Here is a 13033-nt window from a genome sequence, read left to right as displayed (position 1 = left end):
CAGCTTATCACAGATTTTTATTGTTGTTAAGCATCATTTGCACAAATTTCAGAAATATTGGACAAGATTTGACAAAATTATTAACGTTTAACTATTTTAAGTCCTGCGATTTCCAAGTCTTTTCAGTGTAATTTTCAGTTCTCCCAAATATATTGTTCCAAAAAACACTTCTCATTAGACACAGTCAACTGATCAGCTTATCACAGATTTTTATTGTTGTTAAGCATCATTTGTACAAATTTCAGAAATATTGGACAAGATTTGACAAAATTATTAACGTTTAACTATTTTAAGTCCCGCGATTTCCAAGTCTTTTCAGTGTAATTTTCAGTTCTCCCAAATATATTGTTCCAAAAAACACTTTTCATTAGACACAGTCAACTGATCAGCTTATCACAGATTTTTATTGTTGTTAAGCATCATTTGTACAAATTTCAGAAATATTGGACAAGATTTGACAAAATTATTAAAGTTTAACTATTTTAAGTCCTGCAAAATCCCTGTCTTTTCAAAGTTATTTTTGGTTTTCGCAAATATATTGTCCTTAAAAGTACTTTTCATTAGAAACAGACAAGTGATCAGCTTATCACAGATTTTTATTGTTGTTAAGCATCATTTGTACAAATTTCAGAAACATTGGACTAGATTTGACAAAATTATTAACGTTAAACTATTTTAATTAAGTCACCGAATTTGTCATTCTTTTCAAATGTAATTTTCAGTCCTTTCAGTTATATTGTTCTTGTTTCAGAGTACCCTCACCATGAAAAAGCTGAAAAAGCAGGCAGTGAAAGATACCACCAAGAGCAGCACTGTTTCTTCTCCATGTGTACAATACATGATATTTGGCAAGATTTAGGGCCTTGTTGAGTATTGTGATAACAACAACCCCTTCCAGAAAGGAGTAATCTGCATCTTGCAGAGGTAGTAAGGAGAACTCTTGTATTGGTATATATTGTTTTCCAGATGACAGTTATAGGTAATTTGCAACCTCTTACACAAACAACCTCAAATCATCACATGTGCTGTTTACTTTCAGAGTAAATGATACATTGTAATATTGAAATATTTGTTTTGGTTAATTCTCACTCTTCTGATGATCAATTTCCCATACACTTGACACTTAAAAAAAAGACTCAGATAACTGATCAGCTTATCACAGATTTTTATTATTGTTAAGCATCATTTGTACAAATTTCAGAAATATTCCACAAGATTTGACAAAATTATTAACGTTTAACTATTTTAAATCCTGGGATTTGCCAGTCTTTTCAATGTAATTATCACTTTTCCCAAATATGTTATCCCAAAAAACACTTTTCATTAGACACAGACAAATGATCAGCTTATCACAAATTTTTATTGTTGTTAAGCATCAATTGCACAAATTTCAGAAATATTGGACAAGATTTGACAAAATTATTAAAGTTTAACTATTTTAAGTCCTGCAAAATCCCAGTCTTTTCTATGTTATTTTTGGTTTTCACAAATATATTGCCCTAAAAAACACTTTTCATTCAATACAGACAAGTGATCAGCTTATCACAGATTTTTATTGTTGTTAAGCATCATTTGCACAAATTTCAGAAATATTGGACAAGATTTGACAAAATTATTAACGTTTAACTATTTTAAGTCCCGCGATTTCCCAGTCTTTTCAGTGTAATTTTCAGTTCTCCCAAATATATTGTTCCAAAAAACACTTTTCATTAGACACAGTCAACTGATCAGCTTATCACAGATTTTTATTGTTGTTAAGCATCATTTGTACAAATTTCAGAAATATTGGACAAGATTTGACAAAATTATTAAAGTTTAACTATTTTAAATCCTGCAAAATCCCTGTCTTTTCAATGTTATTTTTGGTTTTCGCAAATATATTGTCCTTAAAAGCACTTTTCATTAAAAACAGACAAGTGATCAGCTTATCACAGATTTTTATTGTTGTTAAGCATCATTTGTACAAATTTCAGAAATATTGGACTAGATTTGACAAAATTATTAACGTTTAACTATTTTAATTAAGTCACCGAATTTGTCATTCTTTTCAAATGTAATTTTCAGTCCTTTCAGTTATATTGTTCTTGTTTCAGAGTACCCTCACCATGAAAAAGCTGAAAAAGCAGGCAGTGAAAGATACCACCAAGAGCAGCACTGTTTCTTCTCCATGTGTACAATACATGATATTTGGCAAGATTTAGGGCCTTGTTGAGTATTGTGATAACAACAACCCCTTCCAGAAAGGAGTAATCTGCATCTTGCAGAGGTAGTAAGGAGAACTCTTGTATTGGTATATATTGTTTTCCAGATGACAGTTATAGGTAATTTGCAACCTCTTACACAAACAACCTCAAATCATCACATGTGCTGTTTACTTTCAGAGTAAATGATACATTGCAATATTGAAATATTTGTTTTGGTTAATTCTCACTCTTCTGATGATCAATTTCCCATACACTTGACACTTAATAAAAAGACTCAGATAACTGATCAGCTTATCACAGATTTTTATTATTGTTAAGCATCATTTGTACAAATTTCAGAAATATTCCACAAGATTTGACAAAATTATTAATGTTTAACTATTTTAAATCCTGGGATTTGCCAGTCTTTTCAATGTAATTTTCAGTTTTCCCAAATATGTTATCCCAAAAAACACTTTTCATTAGACACAGACAAATGATCAGCTTATCACAAATTTTTATTGTTGGTAAGCATCATTTGCACAAATTTCAGAAATATTGGACAAGATTTGACAAAATTATTAAAGTTTAACTATTTTAAGTCCTGCAAAATCCCAGTCCTTTCAATGTAATTTTTGGTTTTTGCAAATATATTGTCCAAAAAAACACTTTTCATTCAATACAGACAACTGATCAGCTTATCACAGATTTTTATTGTTGTTAAGCATCATTTGCACAAATTTCAGAAATATTGGACAAGATTTGACAAAATTATTAACGTTTATCTATTTTAAGTCCCGCGATTTCCAAGTCTTTTCAGTGTAATTTTCAGTTCTCCCAAATATATTGTTCCAAAAACATTTTTCATTAGACACAGTCAACTGATCAGCTTATCACAGATTTTTATTGTTGTTAAGCATCATTTGTACAAATTTCAGAAATATTGGACAAGATTTGACAAAATTATTAATGTTTAACTATTTTAATTAAGTCACCGAATTTGTCATTCTTTTCAAATGTAATTTTCAGTCATTTCAGTTATATTGTTCTTGTTTCAGAGTACCCTTACCATGAAAAAGCTGAAAAAGCAGGCAGTGAAAGATACCACCAAGAGCAGCACTGTTTCTTCTCCATGTGTACAATACATGATATTTGGCAAGATTTAGGGCCTTGTTGAGTATTGTGATAACAACAACCCCTTCCAGAAAGGAGTAATCTGCATCTTGCAGAGGTAGTAAGGAGAACTCTTGTATGGGTATATATTGTTTTCCAGATGACAGTTATAGGTTATTTGCAACCTCTTACACAAACAACCTCAAATCATCACATTTGCTGTTTACTTTCAGAGTAAATAATACATTGCAATATTGAAATATTTGTTTTGGTTAATTCTCACTCTTCTGATGATCAATTTCCCATACACTTGACACTTAAAAAAAAAGACTCAGATAACTGATCAGCTTATCACAGATTTTATTATTGTTAAGCATCATTTGTACAAATTCCAGAAATATTCCACAAGATTTGACAAAATTATTAAAGTTTAACTATTTTAAATCCTGGGATTTGCCAGTCTTTTCAATGTAATTTTCAGTTTTCCCAAATATGTTGTCCCAAAAAACATTTTTCATTAGACACAGACAAATGATCAGCTTATCACAGATTTTTATTGTTGTTAAGCATCATTTGCACAAATTTCAGAAATATTGGACAAGATTTGACAAAATTATTAACGTTTAACTATTTTAAGGCCCGCGATTTCCCAGTCTTTTCAGTGTAATTTTCAGTTCTCCCAAATATATTGTTCCAAAAAACACTTTTCATTAGACACAGTCAACTGATCAGCTTATCACAGATTTTTATTGTTGTTAAGCATCATTTGCACAAATTTCAGAAATATTGGACAAGATTTGACAAAATTATTAAAGTTTAACTATTTTAAGTCCTGCAAAATCCCAGTCCTTTCAATGTAATTTTTGGTTTTTGCAAATATATTGTCCTAAAAAACACTTTTCATTCAATACAGACAACTGATCAGCTTATCACAGATTTTTATTGTTGTTAAGCATCATTTGCACAAATTTCAGAAATATTGGACAAGATTTGACAAAATTATTAACGTTTAACTATTTTAAGTCCTGCGATTTCCAAGTCTTTTCAGTGTAATTTTCAGTTCTCCCAAATATATTGTTCCAAAAAACACTTTTCATTCAATACAGACAAATGATCAGCTTATCACAAATTTTTATTGTTGTTAAGCATCATTTGCACAAATTTCAGAAATATTGGACAAGATTTGACAAAATTATTAACGTTTAACTATTTTAAGGCCCGCGATTTCCCAGTCTTTTCAGTGTAATTTTCAGTTCTCCCAAATATATTGTTCCAAAAAACACTTTTCATTAAACACAGTCAACTGATCAGCTTATCACAGATTTTTATTGTTGTTAAGCATCATTTGCACAAATTTCAGAAATATTGGACAAGATTTGACAAAATTATTAAAGTTTAACTATTTTAAGTCCTGCAAAATCCCAGTCCTTTCAATGTAATTTTTGGTTTTTGCAAATATATTGTCCTAAAAAACATTTTTCATTCAATACAGACAACTGATCAGCTTATCACAGATTTTTATTGTTGTTAAGCATCATTTGCACAAATTCAGAAATATTGGACAAGATTTGACAAAATTATTAACGTTTAACTATTTTAAGTCCTGCGATTTCCAAGTCTTTTCAGTGTAATTTTCAGTTCTCCCAAATATATTGTTCCAAAAAACATTTTTCATTAGACACAGTAAACTGATCAGCTTATCACAGATTTTTATTGTTGTTAAGCATCATTTGTACAAATTTCAGAAATATTGGACAAGATTTGACAAAATTATTAATGTTTAACTATTTTAATTAAGTCACCGAATTTGTCATTCTTTTCAAATGTAATTTTCAGTCATTTCAGTTATATTGTTCTTGTTTCAGAGTAGCCTCACCATGAAAAAGCTGAAAAAGCAGGCAGTGAAAGATACCACCAAGAGCAGCACTGTTTCTTCTCCATGTGTACAATACATGATATTTGGCAAGATTTAGGGCCTTGTTGAGTATTGTGATAACAACAACCCCTTCCAGAAAGGAGTAATCTGCATCTTGCAGAGGTAGTAAGGAGAACTCTTGTATGAGTATATATTGTTTTCCAGATGACAGTTGTAAGTAATTTGCAACCTCTTACACAAACAACCTCAAATCATCACATTTGCTGTTTACTTTCAGAGTAAATAATACATTGCAATATTGAAATATTTGTTTTGGTTAATTCTCACTCTTTTGATGATCAATTTCCCATACACTTGACACTTAAAGAAAAAGACTCCGATAACTGTTCAGCTTATCACAGATTTTTATTGTTGTTAAGCATCATTTGTACAAATTTCAAAAATATTGGACAAGATTTAACAAAATTATTAACGTTTAACTATTTGAAGTCCTGCGATTTCCCAGTCTTTTCAGTGTAATTTTCAGTTCTCCCAAATTTATTGTTCCAAAAAACACTTTTCATTAGACACAGTCAACTGATCAGCTTATCACAGATTTTTATTGTTGTTAAGCATCATTTGCACAAATTTCAGAAATATTGGACAAGATTTGACAAAATTATTAAAGTTTAACTATTTTAAGTCCTGCAAAATCCCAGTCCTTTCAATGTAATTTTTGGTTTTTGCAAATATATTGTCCTAAAAAACACTTTTCATTCAATACAGACAACTGATCAGCTTATCACAGATTTTTATTGTTGTTAAGCATCATTTGCACAAATTTCAGAAATATTGGACAAGATTTGACAAAATTATTAACGTTTAACTATTTTAAGTCCTGCGATTTCCAAGTCTTTTCAGTGTAATTTTCAGTTCTCCCAAATATATTGTTCCAAAAAACACTTTTCATTAGACACAGTCAACTGATCAGCTTATCACAGATTTTTATTGTTGTTAAGCATCATTTGTACAAATTTCAGAAATATTGGACAAGATTTGACAAAATTATTAAAGTTTAACTATTTTAAGTCCTGCAAAATCCCAGTCTTTTCAATGTTATTTTTGGTTTTCGCAAATATATTGTCCTTAAAAGCACTTTTCATTAGAAACAGACAAGTGATCAGCTTATCACAGATTTTTATTGTTGTTAAGCATCATTTGTACAAATTTCAGAAATATTGGACAAGATTTGACAAAATTATTAACGTTTAACTATTTTAATTAAGTCACCGAATTTGTCATTCTTTTCAAATGTAATTTTCAGTCATTTCAGTTATATTGTTCTTGTTTCAGAGTAGCCTCACCATGAAAAAGCTGAAAAAGCAGGCAGTGAAAGATACCACCAAGAGCAGCACTGTTTCTTCTCCATGTGTACAATACATGATATTTGGCAAGATTTAGGGCCTTGTTGAGTATTGTGATAACAACAACCCCTTCCAGAAAGGAGTAATCTGCATCTTGCAGAGGTAGTAAGGAGAACTCTTGTATGAGTATATATTGTTTTCCAGATGACAGTTGTAAGTAATTTGCAACCTCTTACACAAACAACCTCAAATCATCACATTTGCTGTTTACTTTCAGAGTAAATAATACATTGCAATATTGAAATATTTGTTTTGGTTAATTCTCACTCTTCTGATGATCAATTTCCCATACACTTGACACTTAAAGAAAAAGACTCCGATAACTGTTCAGCTTATCACAGATTTTTATTGTTGTTAAGCATCATTTGTACAAATTTCAAAAATATTGGACAAGATTTAACAAAATTATTAACGTTTAACTATTTGAAGTCCTGCGATTTCCCAGTCTTTTCAGTGTAATTTTCAGTTCTCCCAAATTTATTGTTCCAAAAAACACTTTTCATTAGACACAGTCAACTGATCAGCTTATCACAGATTTTTATTGTTGTTAAGCATCATTTGTACAAATTTCAGAAATATTGGACAAGATTTGACAAAATTATTAACGTTTAACTATTTTAATTAAGTCACTGAATTTGTCTTTCTTTTCAAAAATAATTTTCAGTCCTTTCAGTTATATTGTTCTTCTTTCAGAGTACCCTCACCATGAAAAATCTGAAAAAAGCAGGCAGTGAAAGATTCCACCAAGAGCAGCACTGTGTCTTCTCCATGTGTACAATACATGATATTTGACAAGATTTAGGGCCTTGTTGAGTATTGTGATAACAACAACCCCTTCCAGAAAGGAGTAATCTGCATCTTGCAGAGGTAGTAAGGAGAACTCTTGTATGGGTATATATTGTTTTCCAGATGACAGTTATAGGTAATTTGCAACCTCTTACACAAACAACCTCAAATCATCACATTTGCTGTTTACTTTCAGAGTAAATAATACATTGCAATATTGAAATATTTGTTTTGGTTAATTCTCACTCTTCTGATGATCAATTTCCCATACGCTTGACACTTAAAAAAAAAGACTCAGATAACTGATCAGCTTATCACAGACTTTTATTATTGTTAAGCATCATTTGTACAAATTTCAGAAATATTCCACAAGACTTGACAAAATTATTAACGTTTAACAATTTTAAGGCCTGGGATTTGCCAGTGTTTTCAATGTAATTTTCAGTTTTCCCAAATATGTTATCCCAAAAAACACTTTTCATTGGACACAGACAACTGATCAGCTTATCACAGATTTTTATTGTTGTTAAGCATTATTTGTACAAATTTCATAAATATTGGACTAGATTTGAAAAAATTATTAACGTTTAACTTTTTTAAGTCCTGCAAATTCCCAGTCTTTTCAATGTAATTTTTGATTTTTCGTAAATATATTGTCGTAAAAACACTTTTCATTAGACACAGACAACTGATCAGCTTATCACAGATTTAAATTGTTGTTAAGCATCATTTGCACAAATTTCAGACATATTGGACTAGATTTGACAAAATTATTAACGTTTAACTATTTCAAGTCCTGCAAATTCCCAGTCTTTTCAATGTAATTTTTGGTTTTTTCGAAAATATATTGTCCTAAAAAACACTTTTCATTAGAAACAGACAACTGATCAACTTATCACAGATTTTTATTGTTGTTAAGCATCATTTGTACAAATTTCAGAAATATTCCACAAGATTTAACCAAATTATTAACGTTTAACTATTTTAAGGCCTGGGATTTGCCAGTCTTTTCAATATAATTTTCAGTTTTCCCAAATATGTTGTCCCAAAAAACACTTTTCATTAGACACAGACAACTGATCAGCTTATCACAGATTTTTATTGTTGTTAAGCATCATTTGTACAAATTTCAGACATATTGGACTAGATTAGACAAAATTATTAACGTTTAACTATTTCAAGTCCTACATATTCCCAGTCTTTTCAATGTAATTTTTGTTTTTCACAAATATATTGTCCTAAAAAACACTTTTCATTAGAGACAGACAACTGATCAGCTTATCACAGATTTTTATTGTTGTTAAGCATCATTTGTACAAATATCGGAAATATTGGACTAGATTTGACAAAATAAGTGGGATTTGCCAGTCTTTTCAATTTAATTTTCAGTTTTCCCAAATATGTTCTCCCAAAAAACACTTTTCATTAGTCACAGATAACTGATCAGCTTATCACAGATTTTTTTTGTTGTTAAATATCATTTGTACAAATTTCAGAAATATTGGACAAGATTTGACAAAATTATTACTGTTTAACTATTTTAAGTCCTGCGATATCCCATTCTTTTCAGTGTAATTTTCAGTTCTCCCAAATTTATTGTTCCAAAAAACACTTTTCATTAGACACAGTCAACTGATCAGCTCATCACAAATTTTTATTGTTGTTAAGCATCATTTGTACAAATTTCAGAAATATTGGACAAGATTTGACAAAATTATTAACGTTTAACTATTTTAATTAAGTCACTGAATTTGTCTTTCTTTTCAAAAATAATTTTCAGTCCTTTCAGTTATATTGTTCTTCTTTCAGAGTACCCTCACCATGAAAAATCTGAAAAAGCAGGCAGTGAAAGATACCACCAAGAGCAGCACTGTGTCTTCTCCATGTGTACAATACATGATATTTGGCAAGATTTAGGGCCTTGTTGAGTATTGTGATAACAACAACCCCTTCCAGAAAGGAGTAATCTGCATCTTGCAGAGGTAGTAATAGTCCAAGAAATTGGTGCAGAAAAAAGGGTGAATTGTGCGTTTTTTACCTACAAGCATGAAATTTGCCACAGTTGTAGATAATGGAATTCTAAGCTTTTTTGGATATATGGGCATGTCTGAAAATTCCAGTATGGCCGCCAAATCCAATATGGCCGCCACAAATACTCTTTTAAATTAAAACATCTAATATATAGTCCTAAAATGGTTTAGAATATCATTTTATAGCTGGAAAATATCAGCCTATGAATGAATTATCAATATCCGCTTCTACAGGTGTATAGAATTCCAAAATGGCCTCCAAAAGTAAAATAAGCGGTTTACTTACGCAAAATATGCAGTAGTTTTGTAAAATCATCAAGCACTTACAATTACAAGCATAAAAATTGGCACAGTTATGTAGAACATGATTCTAAGCAACATTGGATATGGGGGCATGTCTGAAAATTCCAATATGGCAGCCAATTTCAATATTGCCCCCAAAATACCCTTTCAAGGTGAAAGTTATTTGTATAGTCTTTTATAAAAATATCATTTAATGGTTAGAAAATACCATTGTATGTATGTAGTATCAGTATCTGCCATTTAAGGTTTTAAAATTCCAAAATGGCCTCCAAAAGTCAGCAGACCACAACTATTGAATTGTAATCACTCGGGAATAGGCATGTGGGCTTTGAAAACTACCTGTATAATCAGCATATTCCTACCTGTGCAGGAGCTATTCTACAGAGTTTTTAAAAAACCATCAAGCATGATACATTTATTATGTACTGAAAAAAGTCCTTCTTTTGATAAACCAACATAAGTAGTTTGACTTTTTGCTCTGGATTCTCATTTAGATCAATTCCCAGTTAGCAATCTTCTTATATGGCACTCATGAGTGACTCCCCCTTTCTAAGAAAAAAAGTATCGTGCAAAATCCATAAAATGTGAAAGAAACACCAGAATAACTTAGCCTTAAAGAGGCAAATATAAAAAAACTTGGGGTGTACCAATTTTGCCTGTTAGTTATGATTCTTCAGCTAGATCAGTGCATGGCGCTTCATCAAATGCTCATAAATATAACAAAAATGACAGCTAATCAAACATACAGGTCTCAACAATTTGGTGTTTTTCATTGGTAAAGTACTAAAAGCGGGGCACATTTGCACTCGATAATGTTATGATGTTATCTTGTGCTTCAAAAGTAAATTAGAAAAGCTTCTTATTTAAAAAATTGGCTTTAGTACATTCGCAGTAATGGCTACCGAGAATTTAGTGAAAATTTATGAGCAAAGAAATACCTGTACCCCAAACAGAGGGCAGGTGTTGATACGTGCTGTATCCAAGAGTTGCATTGCAGACTTCACACTTCGTGCACTAAAAAAGAAGCACTGATCTATAGGCGCCAAACTTTGGTTTTCATTTGATCATTTGGCAACTTGTTTAGTTACAAACTTTCAAAAAACTGAACATGAAAATAAAAGAATTAAAATCCTCCAGGCAGTTAATACATACAAAACTTCAAAAAACGATGTATTCTGAGGATTACACCAAGAAATTAGTGCAATATGGACTTTGAAAGGTAAAAATTCATGAGATTTCCGGCATCATTGTCTCTGTGGGACAATCCAGAATGAAGCCATGAGGAGTATTCACTTACCCAGCTTACAAAATCTACCAGGTAGATCCTACCACATCTGTTTGTAGTTATGTGTGCAGATGGTAACTGTGGTGAGGGGAGTCAGAAGCATTGGAAGACTGGTGCTATAAGGGTTCACACCAGTAACCTACATCTACTAATATGCCCTTCCACACTTTCATGTTCCTATGGACCGTCATGCATGTAAACTGAGTCAGAAGCATTGGAAGACTGGTCCTATAAGGGTTCACACTAGTAACCTACATCTACTACTATGCCCTACCACACTTTCATATTCCTATTGACCCTCATGCATGTAAACTGATGCTTTCTGGTGTTAAAAACGACCAATGCCTGTTGGTATTTTGTTGGGGAAAGTGGATTACATGTAGAAGCTTTAGCTTTAAGGAAATACTGGGAAAGCTGAGGGAAACACAACTACTAGTAAAGCTAGGCACACATTAATGAATGAAAATTATTTAACCAAATAAGTAGAAATTTCGGTGTAGCTAGCTGTTATCCTCTGTTGAGATATTGTCCATTTACTAAAGTAAAAGGTTGACCGCCCATAAAATGTGCAACACTTACTTGATAAAATAACTTTCGTTAATTTGAAACTTATTTGTGAAAATACCTTGACATTTTCATATCCTTGACATTTATAGAATTGCTGCATGTGGTGTCACAACTAGACCAAAAGGAGTCCTGTTCCATTTTTTATGGTCATTTGGGTCTAAATGTAACTAAAGGAGCGAAAAACCAAAAAAGAGTAAAGACTGTTGTCAGTCAGATTATATAGTAGTCTTTTTTTACTTTAAAAGGGTTTTAGTGGCCATATTAGAATATTCAGACATGTCCCTATATAACAAATTGCTTAGAATCCTGTTCTGTACAATTGAGCCAATTTTCATGCTTGTAGTTTTAAGTGCATGATGAATTCACCATACTGCTGCTGTGAGTGGCCTGTTTTTTCTTATTTTTGGAGGCCATTTTGGATTTCTATACACTTAAAGAATCAAATATTGATACTTCATGCATACCATAGTCTTGTCTAACCATAAAATGTTATCTTAAGTTATTATATGATTATATATACTTGAAGTTTTAATTTGAACGGGTATTTGTGTCGGCTATATTGGATTTGGGGGCCATATATTGAAATTTTTAGACATGCTCATACATCCAAAAGTGCTTGGAATCCTGTTTTACAACTGTATCAAATGCCATGCTTGTAGTTTTTGATGAATTAACCACTCTGCTGGATATCTTGGATTAGTAGAGTGCTTTTTACTATTGGCGGCCATTTTGGATTTAATACACCTAAAAAAGCAAATATTGATTCTGAATTCATACCGTGGTGTTTTTTAACCTTTGTATGATATTTACGCCCTTAAAAGACTATATACTTGAAGTTTTAATCAGAAGCCGTATTTTTGGAGGCCATCTTGGATTTAAAGGCCATTTTTAAATTTTCGGATATGCCCATACATCCAAACTTGCTCAGAATTTCATTTTCCACAAACCTGCCAAATTTTATGCTTGTAGTTTATGTGCTTGATGAATTCCCCATTCAAATGGATATCTTGAATAAATGGTCTGCTTTTTTTACTTTTGGCGGCCATTTTGGATTTAATACACCTGAAGGATTCATACCATGGTGTTTTCTAACCTTTATATGATATTTTAAGTCATTAGAAGACTATGTACTTGAAGTTTTAATTTGAAAAGGTATTTTGGTGGCCATATTGGATTTGACGGCCATTTTGGAATTTTCAGACATGCCCATATATCCAAATTTGCTTAGAATTTTATTGTCCATAAGTGTGCCAAATTTCATGCTTGTAGGTAAAAAATGCACAATTTTTCACCAATTTCCTGGACTATAAGGAGAACTCTTGTATGGGTATATATTGTTTTCCAGATGACAGTTATAAGTAATTTGCAACCTCTTACACAAACAACCTCAAATCATCACATTTGCTGTTTACTTTCAGAGTAAATAATACGTTGCAATATTGAAATATTTGTTTTGGTTAATTCTCACTCTTCTGATGATCAATTTC

Source organism: Lingula anatina, chromosome 5 (genome assembly GCF_051362555.1).
Source record: "Lingula anatina isolate TDL-2025a chromosome 5, LinAna3.0, whole genome shotgun sequence".
Lineage (NCBI taxonomy): Eukaryota > Metazoa > Brachiopoda > Lingulata > Lingulida > Lingulidae > Lingula > Lingula anatina.
The sequence above is the reverse complement of the archived record's forward strand: the minus strand, read 5'-3'. Positions refer to the sequence as shown.